The 15324-nt window shown below is 40.7% G+C and overlaps 2 long non-coding RNA genes across 2 annotated transcripts; both read left to right on the forward strand.

The window, feature by feature from the left end:
* The first annotated feature begins 555 nt into the window (after positions 1-555).
* LOC124192163 lies at positions 556-7454 on the forward strand. The gene is made up of 2 exons (XR_006873597.1): positions 556-1478; positions 3797-7454. It is a non-coding gene; the product is annotated as an uncharacterized LOC124192163 (long non-coding RNA).
* A 3493-nt stretch (positions 7455-10947) lies between these two features.
* Positions 10948-12184, forward strand: LOC124192164. Its single transcript, XR_006873598.1, has 2 exons — positions 10948-11758; positions 11821-12184. It is a non-coding gene; the product is annotated as an uncharacterized LOC124192164 (long non-coding RNA).
* The last annotated feature ends 3140 nt before the right edge of the window (positions 12185-15324 follow it).

Below are 15324 nucleotides of genomic sequence, written 5' to 3' on the forward strand. Positions count from 1 at the left end.
GCACCATCTGCTTCGAGTCATTCATCAACTAGTGAGTGGAGCTTTCAAAATCAAAGGCGACTCGGTCGAGTCTATATTTTGAGCCAGAACAGGAAACCGAGGTGTTATAAATAATTAATGGTCATGGCGTGTTAAAGAGAAACTCGAGCGGGGCGACGAAGAAAAAATTAGAAACGTCAAACGTGTCCACGAAATCCGATCCAATCGAACTGGCATGACACCCCCGTTTTTCCTCGGTTCTGCAAGGTGAGAATCAAATCAATCTCGCGTAATCTCGTTGAGACTGATGAATGGCAACGGGTCGGGACTCTCTGCTGCGCAATGTCGACAGATCTTTTCCAATGCCCGTCGATCCGGAAAAAAGACACAGTACATACAAAATGTTTTGGTTTTTTTCTGACTTGAGAAACAACCAACTTGAAAATGTCCTAATTCGGTCAAAACAAAGTCAAGGTCAAAGTCAAGTCAAGGTGGCCCTTTTTTTCTGCTAGAAATTTTTGGCGTCTTACACATTGACGACAGCGGGACATAAAACATTCGTCAATCGCGCTGGTCAGAAATTGTAACGCTGCTTTTCCGCCCAGCAGCCAATAAAATGTGTCTCGTTAGGAAAGAGAAACCAGACTTCATATCAATCGAAAAGCTTCTTCTTTCTATTGCAAACTTTTTTCCACATCGTTGGAGCCGGGCAGCAGCTCGTCAATTTCATTCAATTCGGGAGTCATTGGGATTTGCGTTCACGCGGGACACACACACAAGATCGCAGGAGGCGGTTTGGTTTCTATTCCTTTCCCTGAGATGGGTGGGCGCCGGGGAGGTGGTGCTTCAGCCGGCCGATGCACCGTCGTCGCTGGTTGTTGCTGGCTGGCTGGTGGCTGGCTGTGTACAGTCACAACGGGAGTGAGAGAGCGTGAGCAGCGGCGTGTGTAGTATATAGCGGGAGATTTCCACCCAGTTGTGCTTCAGTTGGCTGTTCTCTGTTTTTCGTGCTACTCGCATCCACGCTGGCCGGCCCTCCGTTTCGCTATATAAGTTCCCCATCCCCTCCCCTACCCCCCTCTTTTTTTTGTGTTGGGGGTCCGGGCAGTCGTCCAGTTTGTGCCAGAACAAATAAAATCACCCACGCGAGAGAGTCTCTTCATTCGTATATATAACTGCCGCTTGATATTAGCGTCGGACTACATCACCCAAAGTTCTACTCTCGTTTAAAACAAAAACTAAAATAGTTAAAAGTTTCTGCGCTTTGATTTCCTTTAATAGTATCCCGTGCGGAGTGGCCCGTCGTCGCGAGGTGGTGGGTGACATTGTGTGCGTGAACTCTTTTCTTGTTTCATTATTTCCGCTCCCGATTGTTATAACATTTTGTTTGTTCGCGGCGAGAATTGAGAAAGTCCCAAACAGCTCACTGGAGAAGGGGCGGTGGGCAGGTCCGGCCCCAAAACAAATGGCCAGTTGAGGTGCTGCTGCATTGTCGAGAGGTGAGTGGCGCATTTATTTGGTTGTTGTTGCTGTTGTGTACGTTGCCACTTTTTATCGCTCATTCGGGGCGGAGTATATTTATACACTTTGACGGGCAGTCGGGTGCAAAAGAGATTGGATGACGGGCCAGACGAACTTGCTACTTTCACAAGTATGTACACAGAAGAGATGAAGGGGGGGGGGGGGTGTTGTCATTGTTCGATCGGCGTCAATTCGCTCTTCTGCGATATCTACGTAAGAGAGAAGAACGTCAAAGTCAATAAAGAACATAATGACTTTTTTGGGTTCTTCTTTATGATCGCGGATGATCGCTTCGAGTGTGTGTTTTTATTCCGTCGCACACACACGCCGGATCCGCTTTTTATTTCACACTCGATAACATTTTCAATTTGAAATGACTTTATTTTTTCTTATTATCATTTTCCCATTACCGTGTTCTTTTTATTATGACGACGCGGATGGCCGATTTGATGATACAGAAAAATAAGACTCGGGGAGTTTCAGTCACTTCATTATATAATAGTGCAGCAGTAATACTCCAGCTGGGAGAGGCTATAGCTAGACGGCCATTTCATTTGAAAAGTTTGTTGTCGCTGCTGGAAGTTGAGAGATGGACTGCGTGGTAGAAGAGGCGAAACAGCAGAGCGCCGGATTAGTAGAAGCGAACACGATCTTCAAAAAGGTAAAAGCCCAGCGTATTTTGCTGTGTGACGGCCTGCTATATTATAAGAAGAGGAGTGCCTTTTGTAAAGTAGCCCAGGGAAAAGACGACGACGACGAAGACGATGCGATACGATTGACACAAGATGGACAGATCCATCATGGCGAATCCATTCAGCATTGTCAACACGACATGGCGTATCTCGTATGCGAGAACACGATTCCCCCCCGGCTCTCCTTTTTCGAGCGTGGCCCATTTGAGTCAAAGAAACACAAGGATGACTATTGTCCTCCCATTTATTTCCTCAACTCTCGTCTCTCTGTCCACGTATATTTAGCCGTGTTCAGAGATAGATTTTTATAGTATAAAAGGGCGGACTCGGCAGAAGCAGCAGCACCCAAATTGGCTACGACATTGGCCTATACACGCCGCGGTGTTGCTGTTCCTAGAAATAAAATCGAAATCATTTGCAGCATTGAATTCGGTGTAATAGTTGATTTGACCTGTCGGCCAACATAGAGTACAGCCATCCATTATACTATACCAGTTGCCCAAAAGTGACTAATCTAAGTCACACACATTTAAAACTCTTTCGCTTCTGGAATTTCCAAGTAGAAAAATCAAATAAAAAAGACCAAAGAGTTTAAAGAAAAAAAAGGAAGAAAAAGGAAAACGAATTTTATTTGGTATAGACTTGCAGAGCTCTAAACTGCACTCGCATTTTCTTCTTTCTAGAGTCGGAAACTTTTTTGGCTCGATGCTGCTGAGTGCTGACTGCCTGACTCTCTTCTTCTTTTGTTTTTTCTTATTCTTTTCTCCGCTGGTTCCTGCCTTCCTGGTTCAAAGTCTTCCAGCCATCTAGTTTATAACCATAAGAGGCTCATTGCATATCCTATATTCTTTGAAGTTTGCAAGATTATGCCGAACGGACAGCCAGGAACTAGAGAGGGACGCGCGCGAGTGATGTGTCCTTCAACTTCTTACGGCTGATTCTATTTTCCTTTTTTTATTTCTTATTTCTTTCTCTATCACTGGCGGACTCAAATTGAAGCTATAGTCCAAGTACGTTTTGTTTTTGTTTTCTTGCGCGCTTAGATAACGCAAACGAATCGTTTTCACGGTGTTACTTACGCCGAGGACGGACGGCGGCGGTGCACAATGGTCCGGCACTATAATTTTTTTTCCTCCCCGTTTTGGCATGGGCCATCTTCATGTGCTGCCGTTGGCTGGCCACGGGGAAAATGAAATGTCTTGTCTCTCGAAAAAAGAAAAATCCAAGACAAAAGCTGAGCGCCGGGTTTTATGCGTCGAATTCTCGCTAATAACTTTAAGTTAATCTACGCGATGATGATGACGCCATTTCGTTTCTCGTTATTACATCATCGAGAGACTTCTCTTTTATTCCCTTCGGTTGCCAGGTGTTTTTCTTTCTTTTTTTTAATTTCCAAAAGAAAAGAAAAAGAAAAGAGATTCAAAACAGTTCATTTGTAAAATTAGACAAGCTGCATGGCCCGTCCGTCTGTCCGTCCTTCTGTGTGTGCTCAACTGTGCCGAGAGAATCCAACAGCAAATTATGCATAACATTTTTTATATGAAAAGAGAAAGAACGAAAAGAAAATAAAGGGACACTTTATCTACATTGTCTTCCTTATTTAGTATAGGATGTGCGGGGGATGTTGTTGGCGGAGAAGAAGCGGCCTCGGCCAGCAGTAAGGAGGACACCAATCTAACGGCCAATGAAATGGGCCCCGCCGATGTCCCGCGTCATCCCGTCGTTCCCGTCTAGGAGCTTCTCTTCGCTGTCGTTCCACTTGAAAAGAAAGAAGGAAAAAAGGAGGATCAGCAGCAGCAGCAGTCATTTGGCAATCAACGACCTTTTGTGATTTTTATTCGATATTATTATTATACCGGCGCGTAGTGTACAGAGAAAACGACGTTGACACAACCCAGCACACATCAGGCCCGGCCAATGTGAACACCGTCCATTTCCTATAGACGAGAGACTCTCGCACAGCACACAAAATCCTATCCTTTTCATCAGCGGGGGGAATATCTATCCATCTCTATCTATAAATGTCTATTCCTCCTCTCATACATATCGACGCCGTCCTCGAAACGTAAAACGACGCCGAATGAAATAAAAAAAAAGAAGAAGAAGAAGAAAAAAAAAACCACACGTTCGTGAAACCTGAGCGCGCACCCATACCGTGCGTGCCTATAACATAACCCGACCGACACTGCTGGATGCTAATGTGATGGCATAGCCTTCTCCCTTCAAAAGTGCATCTAGCGCCATATTATATCCCGGCTGCAGCTTTTTTGATAGTTATTTCCTCCTTTTTCTTTTTCGTTTTAAATTTCCTGCCGTGTGTAGGAAGATCCCGCTTGGCGTGGAGAGTGGGCGGAGTGTTTGACAGTTGATGGACGACACCTTATTCCATTTCTACAAACGGTGGGAAAATAAAAGAAGAAGAACATTAGAAACATACATACCTCTTTTAAACCGAATAGAAGGGTGAAAAAAGAAAGAAAGAAATAGCGCAAAAAATCTCTGTTTGGAATTGGAGCCAAAAGTGTCACTAAATAGGATCACCATGGAGACGGCGCTGAGGGATCTGCTGGAGCAGCAGCAACAGTACCAGCAGCCACCGGAGCGCGTGGCGACCGAGACCGCCGTTGACTTTCTATCGATCGCCTCATCGGCGTTTGTGATTTTGCACAACGAGACGGGCGGCATTGGAGAAGGCAACACGAGCAGCCTCCTGCTGGCCAACAGCATCGTCGCCAACGTCAGCGGCGTCCGCCACTTGAATCGGTCCGTGCAGGTACGTCCATCATGCCGGGAGGAGAAATTAATTGGGTAACGCCGTACTATGTATATAGGATCATCGTTGTCACATAAAACTTGATTTACCATCCACCTTTCTGGGGCTGCATGCTGCTGCTGGCCAGTTGCGTATTGCGCTCGTTTCTTTTTTATCTGGAGAAAACGGACGGGCACTCTTATTGTTTTTTTTCTGTTCCACCCCTTTGGCCACAACCCACCACCTTATCGGCAGCTATAAATTAGTGGCTGGGTGGTCTAGCGCTTGTCCGCGTTACCTCCGTCCGTCGGGTCGGCCATTCTGTCACCAGCAAAAGAAGCAACTCGTTGGTCTTTTTCTTTTCTCTTTTCTTCTTTTTTTATTTTCGGGTTGGGTTGTTGTTGTTGTTGTGATATATGATTATCACGGGCAGAGAAACAACGGGACCGGGTATTACTACAGTATGTACGTAAAGCACTTTCGGTTGTTTTTCTCACTCCATCTGCAATGTAGCCAATAGTAGCGTATTTGATTTCTTGTTGGGCTTCATTTCCGTGACGGAAAACGCCAAGACTGATTGGTCGAATCCTCCGGGGGGGGGGGGGGCAACATTGCTGGTGCTGGTGGGAGGAGGAGGGTTTCTGTTCGAAACCTCGGGGTCACCATTGATAAGCACTTGACTATGCATCTGCAGATCAACAAGACGTGTAGAAGTGCCTTATTCCACCTGCGCAGGATTGCAAGAATTCGAAAATTCCTCTCACGATCGGCTGCCGTCCAACTGGTCTCCGCATTTGTCCTGTCTCACATTGATTATGGGAATTCTCTTCTCGCCGGACTCCCGTCATCTCTGTTGGAACCTATAAAGAAGGTCTTGTATGCTGCTGCTCGAGTCGTCACTGGAGCCCGACGTCGCGATGCCATGACCACTCATCTGCGGGAGCTTCACTGGCTGCCAGTCCCTTATCGGGTTGACTTCAAGATCGCGGTGCTGACGTACCGCTGCCTCAATCGTTGTGCTCCCTCCTACTTGTCCAGCCTAATATCTCGCCGAGAAAGAAAGATTTTGCCCCCCTCCAGAGACATCTCGCCCCGTTTTTATTTTAAACGGTTAATGGCAGAGATATTGGCAATTGAAAATCTTGGAAATTTTTCGTCATTTTCTGAAGATTTTCGCCATTGACAGACGTCACTTCGCCACGCCATCTAGCGGCCGATTTTAAAGAAAGCAAGGGAGATCTATTCTTCTGGCCATTAATTTTTGATTGTGTAAAGATTCTGCTAGGCGACATTGTACGTTCTAGGGAAACTTGTTGATGAAACAAGCCCTCCCCTCGTAAACCGAGACGTGCAGATGCCATCAGCAGCCCCCTCGCATCTGCGAGCGGAGACCACCGCCGGAATAGCGCAGATAAAGATCAGGTGGCCGTAACAGGCGCAGAATAAGAAGTTCCCCCTCGCTGTGACAAACCTCCCAAGGTTGGGCAGCTATGTTAACTTTAACTTCCTCCTTTTGTTAAACTAATAAAAGTAGAGTTAGAAAGTCACTGCCTAGAGTGACCTAGAAAAACAAGTGCGCGCATTGACCCCTAGTTTCCCACGTAGACGCGCATAAAAATAGATGCCAACCCCCAGCATCCGACTAGTTAATAAATAGGCTGACAAAATAGAAAACGGGCAGTCTTTTGTCAGTTTCTGTGCCAAGTTGTTGCTGCTGCTCTTCCAGCCGTGGCGTCCCCTCCTCATCGCGTCCTTCTAGTAGATCGCCATTTTTACTCTTCTTCGCCCTCGAGTAATTTCCACGTCTGTTGACTGTCCATAACATCATGTGTCAATTAAAGTAATACAACGAGTTCTCAACTATTAATATTAGTTCTAATTTTTATATATATTAGTATTTCCCTTTATGCGCAGAGTTTTCCTCTTATGGGAGAACTCTGACAATTGATTGAATGATTGAATGATTGAGAAAAGAATGGAATCGATGTAAAACTGCTGGGCTTGGTTGACTATCGATAGTTGAAGTTCGAAAAAAAAATTAATGGCCAGAAGAATAGTAGATCTCCCTTGCCTTTTTGAAGTCTGTCAATGGCGAAAATCTTCAGAAAATGTCGAAAAATTTCCAAGATTTTCAATTGCCAATATCTCTGCCAATAACCGTTTAAAAAAAAAAAACGGGGCGAGATGTCTCTGGAGGGTGGCAAAATCTTTCATTCTGAAAAATTAGATTTTTTTAAAGGTCCGGTTTGCCCGAAAACTGATGTCAAAAATCAGAAAAAAACACTACAATTTCTGGGGGGGTCCCTTAATTTTTAATTAAATAACTTAAAAAATATGCTAGCTAGAACATTGCGGATTTTACCATTGGATTTTCCGTAAAATTCTGCACAAAATGGTTTATACGGGGACTGACTGCGATGCCTTCGTCACCCTTTTCCAAAAATTGTAAACCCCCAAAACCCCCAATTTTGGCCTGATTGAGTGGTGGACTCAGTGTTAAATTGACCAAGTTGATGGATGGATTGATGCTTCTAGCTCGTCACGATTTAAGTCCAACGGCCAGCACTGACAGCCTCCATAGACTTGAATGGAACTCTTTCATCCACCTAACGAATCTTTCACCATAATTGTCGACGTAGCGAAGCCAGCCATAAGCCAAACAGGGTAAGTGCCGTTTCTAACAATACAAAACTGTCGGAGTTTTTTTTATTGATTTTTATTTATCGTTCGCTTTAAAACAGGTTCTTTTTTATAATGTGAAACAATATACCTACATCTATTTTCTCGGTTGTTAACTTTGTCCACCTAAAAACAAAAAAACAAAAAATATTTATCACTGGTTATGAATAATGTTCTAAATGAAATTTAATTTTAGTCTTTAGCAAGTTAATTTATTTCAGGTATGTAACCTTCCGTTGAGTGCAGTTTCTAGTCTGTTCTGTCTGTTCATCGGATCGAAAAGTTTTGAATCGCGCAGCAAGATTATTAAAATAATTCTAATCTCGTATAAAATTTAATTAGATTTGAATTACATATACGTATCAACAAGATATATACAGACGTAGGCCAAGCCATTTTGCAAGATATAAACCTAGACACGCTTATAGACAGCGACAAATGATTAATATTGTTGATACAATAAAAGCTCATGTTTGGAAATCCCCTAAATATTTGTATCTCATTTGAACATTCAAAAATAGTTGCGTGTATGCAGTGTTAAAAAAAGGAAACAAAAAAAAAAAAAAAAAAAAAAATAGAGAGAAGCAACCGACATAGCAAACGACATATTTCTTTTAGAAGCTCTCATCTATTGGCCTTAAATTATACCGGCCTTCATATTTCGTGAAACCATATTTCTATAGGTCTAAAAAGATAAGACCTTCTGCTGGCTTCCGCAAGGAACGCGGCGGAGAGTAGCTATAGCTCCTGCTTGTTTAAAATATCGAAGACATCATTGTGTCCCAAAATAAAGAAGACGAAGAAGTGGAGGATGTTTCAAGTGACAATGATAGTGCTGTTGATTCCGAGGATGATTAATTTTAGCCTAATTATGCTGCCTTTATTGTTAATTATTTATATGTGAGCCTATGAAAAAATTAACCAAGAAAAACTCCAGGCTCGCGTGACTACGACTACCCCACCGTCGCCACCATACCTCCCACCCTAACCATATTAATTCTCGGTAATATTATTAGCTAAGGAGATATGTAGACAATATAAGCTCCCACAGCAGCTCACAACAAAACAAACGGTTTGACACCATGATACGTGATAAACACTATCACGTAGATATCTTTTTGAATTAAGCACCCAGGATACAGTGTTGCCGGTATCCACTAAGGAGTAAAATTACGTGAAATTCCGTTACACACCGCCGTCTGGTGCCCCCAAGGACTCAGATATCGACGTGTTTAATCTGGGATTATAATAAATCAGATGTTTCTCTATATTTTAATGAAAAAATTGTATTTTCTAAACAAAGTTGAACAAAATTACGGTTTTATTAATTTTTAAGATGATCTGTTGGTATTATAGTCCCGTAATTTGACGTCTGCCATGCGGGATTATTGATCAACATAATGTTAGCTTGCTTCTTAGAGATAATTTGGGCTTGCTAAACAAAGTAGATTTTTTTACGGCTCCCGATGACCTCGGGATCCAATCACGCTTGAACGCCCCGGCGAGTAGACAGACGTGGCTTTTCTTGTGTCTCATCCCTCTTTCCCAAACCATATTTCAGCCTTAAACCTTTTGCTAAATTATCATCATGTTTTTGTTGCTGAGCTCCCAGACTAAGAAGGTCTACCCTCCTTTATTGGTAATTACAATATCGAAATTACGGAATATTCCCGGCGATTCGATGCGTAAAACGTTCCCGTAGCTAACCACTGCTATGAACCTCAAATCTCTTGGACTTACCCTTAAACTAAATTCAATCACGACCACTGGATGTCATTAAGTATTTTATGTTTTGGTTCTTATACCAGCCGATAGATGGTCGAGGCGGAGGCAGGTAGACTCACCAAGTAAAGCAAAGTTTCACTTCTTTCCGATATGCCGATCCGAGAGGGCAGCTTAGAGGCTTTGATAATTCAAAGCTCCCTCTAACTCAAAGCAAACCTCCAACTATAAAACAGCTAGTTATCCCTTGCAAGAATTGTTAGTGGAAATGTATATTTTTTGATTCCGGAATGCAGTTTGGTCTGGATTCAACTTTTCTTTACCAACTTAATTTAATAAAAGAGCTTACGTGAAAGTTCTAACTTGCTAACTTACTCCTTTGAATGGAAGTGAGTTATGTAAGATGCATCACAACAGTTTGTAAGTCTTTGACGTGCCATTCTTGTAGCTGGTGAACTTCCAACTTATGATGTCCAGGATCTTTCTGCACGCAGCCACTTGTTGCAGAAAAATTGACGTGCTCTTTGCTTCTTCGAGGTATCCTTGAATTAATATTTCTTCATCAGAAGATCTTTTCGATATCTGCAAGAATGTTTGCTTTCTCTTTCACTATATATAAAAAATAGATTTAATTAGGAAAAAAAAAATTAAAAAAAATCTTACATTCGCGTATACATAATGCACGATATTTAGAAACTTCAGCATTTGCATTAAGTAAATCTCTCTGTAGGTTGTCAATTTCCAATTTCAGGATTTCTATTTCAAGATTTTTGTCGTTTAACTGAGTGTCATCTTTCCCAACAATTCCTTCTTGAGCTTGGGGATCATGAATCGGTTTCTAGGGAATAAAATGTCTTAACCTGGCAATGAAAAAAAAAAATACCTTAGGACCTTGCTTGAATTCATCCAATTTTGAAGTAGTCGTTTGTTTAGTCTTACTACCCTTTTTTCTTGATAGCTTATCCACTGGCAATTTCACCGACTCAGTTGTTCTTAGTCGATAGTTTCACAGAATTTTATTGGTTGTGTTTAAAAAATATGAAAGAGTTTCTAAATGTTGACACAAAGCATTTTCGGTCTTCTTGTTCCGTGGCCCACGGTCGTTTTCTTATTCTGAATAATGTTTCTTCTTATGGGTCTGAGAAAAAGAAAAATGACAGTTAAGATTATGTTATGTAATAAAATGAGTTTTTATATTTACTTCACTAATCTTAGCGGCCAATTTATCTGCTTTATCCTCTCTCTCCAAGGCTCCAAGAAACTTTACCTTCTCTGACACTATTCATAGAAAAACGATTAGATTAGTAAGAAAAAAAATCAAAAAAAATTTTACGTTCTCTTTTGTACAGTCCGCGAAATTTAAGTAATTTTGAAGTAGTCGTTTGTTTAGTCTTACTACCCTTTTTTCTTGATAGCTTATCCACTGGCAATTTCACCGACTCAGTCTGGACAAATTCTTGAACTTAACAAGTTAAATTATTACCACATCTTCATTAGTTAGAACGATTTCAGACACTTCTTTCATTATCAGTTAATTGAAAAATAGTACCATGCACAGACAATTAAATTCCAAATGTGTTTCAAAAAATTAATAAAACATTACATTAGGTTTGCTTGAGGTATCCAAGAACTGCTTAACTTCTTCAAGTTTCAATTTTTTATAAGAATCATCCTTTTCTTCCTGACTGTTTGTCTCCGAAATTACTTCAGAAAATTTGGCAATAATAGCCTCTGCTAAGACCGCCTAAAATGGAAAAAAATACAAGCTGTAAATAAAATAATTTTCTTCCATGCTTTGGGAACAGCTGGAGCCTTGAGAGTAACATCAGCTTTAGGTACTGCAACTGCTTTCGCTGCTACCTCGTGAACTTGAGGATAATGATTGCTGTTGACTCAACCAATGGCCTAGCTGTGTTTGCATCATCTTCCTTTGCAGACACTGCTTTCATTATCAGTTAATTGAAAAATAGTACCATGTACAGATAATTAAATTCCAAATGTGTTTCAAATTTCATAAAACATTTACATTAGGTTTGCTTGAGGTATCCAAGAACTGCTTAACTTCTTCAAGTTTCAATTTTTTGTAAGAATCATCCTTTTCTTCCTGACTGTTTGTCTCCGAAATTACTTCAGAAAGTTTGGCAATAATAGCCTCTGCTAAGACCAACTAAAATTGAAAAAATACAAGCTGTAAATAAAATAATTTTCTTCCATGCTTTGGGAACAGCTGGAGCCTTGAGAGCAACATCAGCTTTAGGTACTGCAACTGCTTTCGCTGCTACCTCGGGAACTTGAGGATGATGATTGCTGTTGGCCAACCATGGCCCCGATGCTGACTCAACCAATGGCCTAGCTGTGTTTGCATCATCTTCCTTTGCAGACACTGCTTTCATTATCTGTTAATTGAAAAATAGTACCATGCACAGATAATTTAATTCCAAATGTGTTTCAAATTTCATAAAACATTTAAATTAGGTTTGCTTGAGGTGTCCAAGAACTGCTTAGCTTCTTCAAGTTTCAATTTGTTGTAAGCATCATCCCGGAATCCGTGGTGAAAGCAGCCATCATTTATCTTTCCTCAACTGCCCTGGCACTTAATAGGGGATTGGCGACTCCTTGTTTTTTAGACGTCATTATGATTGAAGCGTCACGTGACACGTTCGAGCAATGGAAACATTTAGATTTTCGCAATCCACGTACATTTCGTAAAGCATCTTAGTATATTCGTTACATCAGGTATGATTAAAAAAGACAAATGAATTTCATGTCCTGTAAAAGCTGAATGGTTGTTTGTATAATGCTAGCTTATTCTGAATAAAAAGAACTACAGCAGATTAAATATTCTGTTTGATTTTGAAGTTTGAACCTAACGACAAGAAGAAAAGGTAAAGAATACGCAAAATATGGTTAGTCGAGTCTCGATGAAAATTAAAAACTTTTTGTTCTACAGTGATTATTGATTAATTGTAGAGTAGTCAACCATTCTTAGAAAACAACTTGGAATTTTGTTAAAAGCCTGTTTTACGACAGCGAACGGTTTCTTTTTCTACGACTGACAGCCATTTGTCAAACCACTGTGGGACAGTCAGCTACTGTTCATTGACAATTAATCCTTGAGTAAAGAAAGAACTAGCTCCGCCAGGGTGTAAGCCTAATTGAAACACAAACAACCATGCGAAATGTTGCTTTTAAACTTTACTTCTCATTTTTCGAACTTCTAGGGCCTTGGCCACGAATAAATTTCTCCAACATTCTGAAATGAATACCAAAATATTTGTAAGAATTCAATTAATTTGTGGAATATATAATATTACCAGGAACAGCGGTTGCATGAAAACATGAAAGCACGAGCAAAGCAACTGTGCGAGTGTTGGAAAAAACACTTTAGCGGATGACAGCAGTCATTCTTCCATTTTCGCGTACTCCTTCTCTTTGGTCGATGCATTCGAGTAACATGTGAATAAACCGAAAGAGGGCAGTGGATCACGTTTTGAGGATTTACCCAGGAATATGGAAAATTTTCTTGTTCCTTGCAGTCCTTCTAGTATTTAAGAAATTGCTGATTGTTCCAAATGCTCAAAAGATATCCGGGAAGTGGATTGAGTCTTTGGGCAATTGCAAGTTTTTGAAGTTGATTTTGGGATCAATTAAGTTTGGCCTGCAATAGAGAATTGTCTTTCCCTTCCCCCCGTTTTTGCCTAGATCCTCCAACTGCATTCTTTTCTGTTCTAGCTCTTTTGATTGTTTTTGCTTAGATTCCTCCCACTTCTTTCGTTGAGAATTCATATGAAACTCAATCAATCAATCCATCAATCAAAAGAAATCAAACGCTGAGGCGCCGACCCACTACTACATGGCCCAAGTGATAACCACCTTGTTAGGCACTTACTTTATATCTAGTTTGTTTTTCTTCACCGCGTCTATGCCATGGTGATCGACACCATCTTCATCTGTTGTAAAAGTTTTACATTATTTTTGACTTTGTTGGCTAATTCTTTAATAAATAGATTTATTTTTATCTACTGTTCAAAATACAAAATTAAATGACGGAACTCCTGGAGAACCAAACATGTCGCAGGAGTTTATGGCAATTCTCGCCAAGAAGTAAGTTGTAAATCGAAACCAATGTTTCCGTTTCTTTCTTTTTTTTTGTTCATATCGTTTTTTTTCACACTGCATTTTAATCTTAATCAACATAAATAAATTGATTGGTCGCTGATGTTTGAGTGGTATATGTGTTGTATTTGATGCTGTTGGCCTTTTCTTCTGCCTTTTTGACTGTCCGTCTCTTATCCTCGCAATAAAATAGTTTAGTTTTGATGTCAAAGATTTTATTTGATGAAATTTTTATTTAATGTTTGATGACAGATGACAGATTTGATGACAGTCAAAGTATTTGGTAAACAACAACTTCTGATCCAACAGTTGTTGGAGGAATCGAAGAACCTAATTTATAGCTCTTTATCCTTTGAAGCATTTTGCAGGGATATTATGTGACCTAATAAAGCGTATACAAACACTACTCCAGCAAGAACGATTATTAGTGCAAAATTTGGCCAGTCATATGGCCAACATGGGGGAGATGGTTGATTACACGTTGTTGGTGGGGGTAGACGAAGAGGTGCCATAGTACATTTCATTACACGTTATATAAATGAAATTTTCATTTTTCTTTCCAATGCTTCCACTTTTAGAAACCCTTAAACAGTCGAACAGGAGTTAGGAGCCAGTGCCAGTGCCAGTGCCAGCCAAGTGGTGCTGGTGCAACTTTGAAAATCAGGATGTAGCATTGACTACTCTAATTAAGGACAGGACGCTTCTATTATGGCACGCAGAATCTATGACACGCCGAAAGCCACACGGGTTGCTCAGGCGCGGGTGAGCTCAGCGACGGCCCCCTATTCCTAGCAATCGTAGCGGTCGATGGCCGCAACTCCTCATAAGCGTTAGACTGATTGTTTTTCAAAAGCTCACCCCCGCCTGAGCTAGCCCACCTCTGGTTTTAACTGAAATCTGATCTGTTTAATTTATTCCTTCACCAGAAGTTTTCCATTAACATTTTTTGAACTGTGAATGTGATGGAGAACTCTGACTGTGGAAGTAATGGAGAATTCTGACCCTCCCGTCCATCACATTGGCTTCATCTTGACTGGCGTTTTATCTGGCTTAATGGAAGATAGTTTTCTTTTGAAAACTGAAAATTCGTAATAACCTCGTGTAGTTTAATTGGAGAAAAAACTTATGAGCAAGCCATACAGTGTGCCTAGGTGAAATCCAGAGGATTTCTATTAGTGAATCTTGTAAAAACAAAGTTCGCCGAACTGAGTTTCGAATAAGAGGGACCTAGTAATTTATTCCATATGATATATTTATTCTTTTCAATTGTATTTTTCTTTTTTTTGTAGCTTGCATATTATTCAATATTTTTGACAACTTCAACAAGCTTCGAGCATTTACAATCTCGTTATTAACGAGATTTTTCATCCTCAATGACATTTGACTGCCATAGTGTCACTGAAACATTGGAAAAAGTTTTTTTTACAAAAGCAGGAATTCATAGACATGTAAAAAACGTTACTTTTCATGTTTTTTTTCCATTGAGGAAAATTATTTTAAATAATATGATTTCTAATGGAAAACAGGTTATTTTGAAGACCCTAAAAAATCAAAAATTGAATACAAGAATGCCATGAGAATATGCCCTAAATGTAACGTCTCACATCTGTCTCTTTCTCCGAATCACATTTTTCTTCTTCCCTTTGCACGCTCGTCTCTCCTTCCTTGGCCGTTACATTCACCGCCGTGCCCCGCACTGCCTGAGTCTTTCTCTTCTCATCATCCCCATGATGCCCCTACGTCGTCCACTCTACGTCGACTTACATCGTCGCATCCATTTATTCAAAGGATCATCACAATAAAAAGGAAAAACAGACCAAGCTATATGCTAATTTTAAAAAATCCTCAACTATTGCTAAGGTA

The sequence above is a fragment of the Daphnia pulex genome, chromosome 4 (genome assembly GCF_021134715.1).
Source record: "Daphnia pulex isolate KAP4 chromosome 4, ASM2113471v1".
Taxonomy (NCBI): domain Eukaryota; kingdom Metazoa; phylum Arthropoda; class Branchiopoda; order Diplostraca; family Daphniidae; genus Daphnia; species Daphnia pulex.